We start from the raw sequence: 4,032 nt of genomic DNA, 5'->3' as shown, positions 1-4,032 counted from the left end.
GGGACAGGACCCCCTGTGACACTGGGACAGGGATGGACCCCCCTGCGACACGGGGACGGGGATGGGACCCCTGCGACACGGGGACGGGGATGGGACCCCTGTGACACTGGCACAGGAACAGGACCCCTGTGACATGGGGATGGGATGGGACCCCCTGTGACATGGAGATGGGGACAGGGATGGGGACGGGACCCGGCTGTGCCATGGGGACAGGGATGGGACCCCCTGTGACACCAGGATGGGCATGGGACCCCCTGTGACACCGGCACAGGGATGGGGGACAGGGATGGGGATGGACCCTGCTGTGCCATGGGGACAGGGACAGGGATGGGGACAGGGATGAACCCCCCTGTGACATGGAGATGGGGACAGGGATGGGGACGGGGATGGACCCGGCTGTGCCGTGGGGACGGGGACAAGGATGGGGACGGGGATGGACCCAGCTGTGACACAGGGATGGGGACAGGGACAGGGATGGGGACAGGTCCCCGGCTGTGCCATGGATTTGGGGTCAGGACCCTGGCTGTGCCGTGGGGGACGGGGACAAGGATGGGGACGGGGATGGACCCGGCTGTGCCGTGGGGACGGGGACAAGGATGGGGATGGGGATGGACCAAGCTGTGCCGTGGGGACGGGGACAAGGATGGGGACGGGGATGGACTCAGCTGTGACACAGGGATGGGGACAGGGACAGGGATGGGGACAGGTCCCCGGCTGCGCCATGGATTTGGGGTCAGGACCCTGGCTGTGCCGTGGGGGACGGGGACAGGACCCCAGCTCCGCAGTGGGGACAGGGCTGGGGACAGGAGCTGTGTCTGTGTGGGGACAGGGACAGGGACAGGGACAGGGCCACTGCTGGCAGCTGGGCTTGGGGACAGTGGCCGGGGGCCGGCGGGCGGTGCCGGTGGTGGCAGTGCCGGTGGTGGCGGCTGTGTCAGGGTGTTGGTGACACCGGTGCCGGTGCCAGCATTCATGCCGCGGTTGTTGGTGGCAGTCCCAGTGGCAGTGGCTGTGTCAGGGTGTTGGGGATGGTGACACCAACACCAGTGCCAGTGTTTGTGCCGTGGTTGCTGGTGGCGGCTGTGTCAGGGTGTTGGTGACACCGGTGCCGGTGCCAGCGTTCGTCGCCACGGTTGTTGTTGGTGGCAGTGCCGGTGGCAGCTGTGTCAGCTTCTTGGTGACACTGACACCAGTGCCAGCATTCGTGCCATGGTTGTTGTTGGTGGCAGTGCCGGCGGGTGGCGGCCTGCGTCAGGGTGTTGGTGACACTGACACCAACACCGATGCCAGCGTTTGTGCCATGGTTGTTGTTGTTGGCAGTCCCGGTGGCAGCCGCTGTGTCAGGGTGTTGGTGACACCAACACAGGTGCCAGTGTTTGTGCCGTGGTTGCTGGTGGTGCCAGTGCCGGTGGTGGCGGCTGTGTCAGGGTGTTGGTGGCACCGGTGCCAGTGCCAGCGTTTGTGCCATGGTTGGTGGTGGCAGCGCTGGTGGCGGCGGCTGTGTCAGGGTGTTGGTGACGGTGACACCGACACTGGTGCCAGCGTTTGTGCCATGGTTGGTGGTGGCAGTGCCGGTGGCGGCGGCTGTGTCAGGGTGTTGGTGATGGTGACACCGACACCCGGTGCCAGCATTTGTGCCATGGTTGTTGGTGGCAGCGCTGGTGGCGGCAGCTGTGTCAGGGTGTTGGTGACGGTGACACCAACACCGGTGCCAGCATTTGTGCCCATGGTCGGTGGTGGCAGTGCCAATGGTGGCAGCTGTGTCAGGGTGTTGGTGACGGTGACACCAACACCGGTGCCAGCATTTGTGCCATGGTTGGTGGTGGCAGTGCCAATGGGCGGCAGCTGTGTCAGGGTGTTGGTGACGGTGACACCGACACTGGTGCCAGCATTTGTGCCATGGTTGGTGGTGGCAGTGCCAATGGCAGCGGCTGTGTCAGGTGTTGGTGACGGTGACACCGACACCGGTGCCAGCGTTTGTGCCACGGTTGGTCGTGGCAGTGCCGGTGGCGGCGGCTGTGTCAGGTGTTGGTGACGGTGACACCAACACCAGTGCCAGTGCCGTGGGTTGTGGCAGCAGTGGTGGCGGGTGCCGGGTGGTGCCGGTGGTGCCGGTGGTGCTGGCCTGAGTGCAGGATTGGGCCCCCCCAGCACGTCCCCCAGTGCCCGTGGGGTCGGTCACCCCCCCCCGCCACCCGCAGAGGGGACCCCACCCGGGGGGGGGGGGGGGCTGGGGGTCCACACCCCAGTGGGGGTGACCCTGGGGGTCCCTGTGACAGTGGGGAGGGGGTCTGGGGGGGGCCCTGTCCCAGCATGGGGGTCCCCATCCTGGGGGGGGTCTGGGGGGAGGGCTCTACCCAGCATGGGGTGACCCTGGGGGTCCCTGTGCCAGTCGGGGGGGGGGTCTGGGGGGGCCTTGTCCCATCATGGGGTGACCCTGGGGGTCCTGTCCCAGTGGGGGGGTCTGGGGGGGCCCTGGCCCATTGCAGGGTGACCCTGGGGGTCTGCACCCCAGTTTGGGGGGTCTGGGGGGGGGCCATGTCCCAGCATGGGGTGACCCTGGGGGTCCCTGTGCCAGTGGGGGGGGGGATCTGGGGGGGCCCTGTCCCATCATGGGGTGACCCTGGGGGTCCCTGTCCCAGTTTGGGGGGTCTGGGGGGGCCCTGGGCCAGCATGGGGGTGACCCTGGGGGTCCCTGTTCTGGTGGGGGGGTCTGGCGGGGCCCTGTCCCCAGCATGGGGAATCCCACCCCAGTGGGGGGGGGTCTGGGGGGTCCCTGTCCCCAGCATGGGGGTCCCTGTCCCAGTGGGGGGGGTCTGGGGGGGCCCTGGCCCCACCATGGGGGTCCCTGTCCCAGTGGGGGGGTCTGGGGGGGTCTCTGCCCAGCGTGGGGTGACCCTGGGGGTCCCTGCCCCGGGGGGGGGGGGGGTCTGGGGGGGGGTCTCTGCCCAGCGTGGGGTGACCCTGGGGGTCCCTGTCCCAGTGGGGGGGTCTGGGGGGGGGTCTCTGCCCAGCGTGGGGTGACCCTGGGGGTCCCTGTCCCAGTGGGGGGGGTCTGGGGGGGGTCTCTGCCCAGCGTGGGGTGACCCTGGGGGTCCCTGTCCCAGTGGGGGGGTCTGGGGGGGGTCTCTGCCCAGCGTGGGGTGACCCTGGGGGTCCCTGTCCCAGTGGGGGGGTCTGGGGGGGGGTCTCTGCCCAGCGTGGGGTGACCCTGGGGGTCCCTGCCCCGGGGGGGGGGGGGGTCTGGGGTGTCCCCGGCCCATATTGGGGTGGCCCCGGGGGGGGTCCTTATCCACACGTGGGGTCATTCCTGGGGGTCCCCATCGCAGTTCGGGGGGGGATCCCAGCCCCAATTGGGGGGGGACACCCTGGCCGGGGTCCGTCCGTGTGTCCGTCCGTGTCCGTCCGTCCGTCCCCCCCCCCCCCCGGCGCTGCGGCGGGGCCGTGGCCGTGACCGTGACCGTGGGCAGGGCCGGGGGGAGGAGCGAGGCCCCGCAGCCCCGCGCAGGCGTGCGCCCCCCCCCCGCCCCCCCCCCGCCCGGCTCCGAGGCCTCCGCAGCCCCGACGGGACCCCCAGGACACCCCCCCCCCGCCACGCCAAGCCCCCCCAGGACCCGCCGGGACCCCTCAGAACCCCGCAGGACCCCCCCAGCGACCCCCCCCCCCCCCGGGCTTCTGCATCCCCCCGCACCCCCCCCCGCCTCCTCCCCCTCGTTCCCAATCCCCCCCCCCCCAAATGGGCTCGGGGGCTCCCCCCCTGACCCCCCCCCCCAACCCAGGGGAAGGGGGGGGGTTCAGCTTCGGGGGGGGGGGGGGCGATGTGAGGGGGGACCCCCCCCCCGGGCGGGGCGCAGCGCCGGGGGGGGGGTGGGCTGGCGGTGCCCTCCCAATCTCGGGGGGGGGCACCCCCTGCTTCCCCCCCCCCCCCGGGGGTCCCACCATGCCAAGGGCCCCCCCGCGCCCCACAACCTCGCCCGGGGCCTTAAGGGGGCTGCAGGCAAGGGGGGGGGGGGTTGATTGGGGAGGTTGGGG

This window comes from Pelecanus crispus, chromosome 27 (assembly GCF_030463565.1).
Source record: "Pelecanus crispus isolate bPelCri1 chromosome 27, bPelCri1.pri, whole genome shotgun sequence".
NCBI lineage: Eukaryota > Metazoa > Chordata > Aves > Pelecaniformes > Pelecanidae > Pelecanus > Pelecanus crispus.
The sequence above is the reverse complement of the archived record's forward strand: the minus strand, read 5'-3'. Positions refer to the sequence as shown.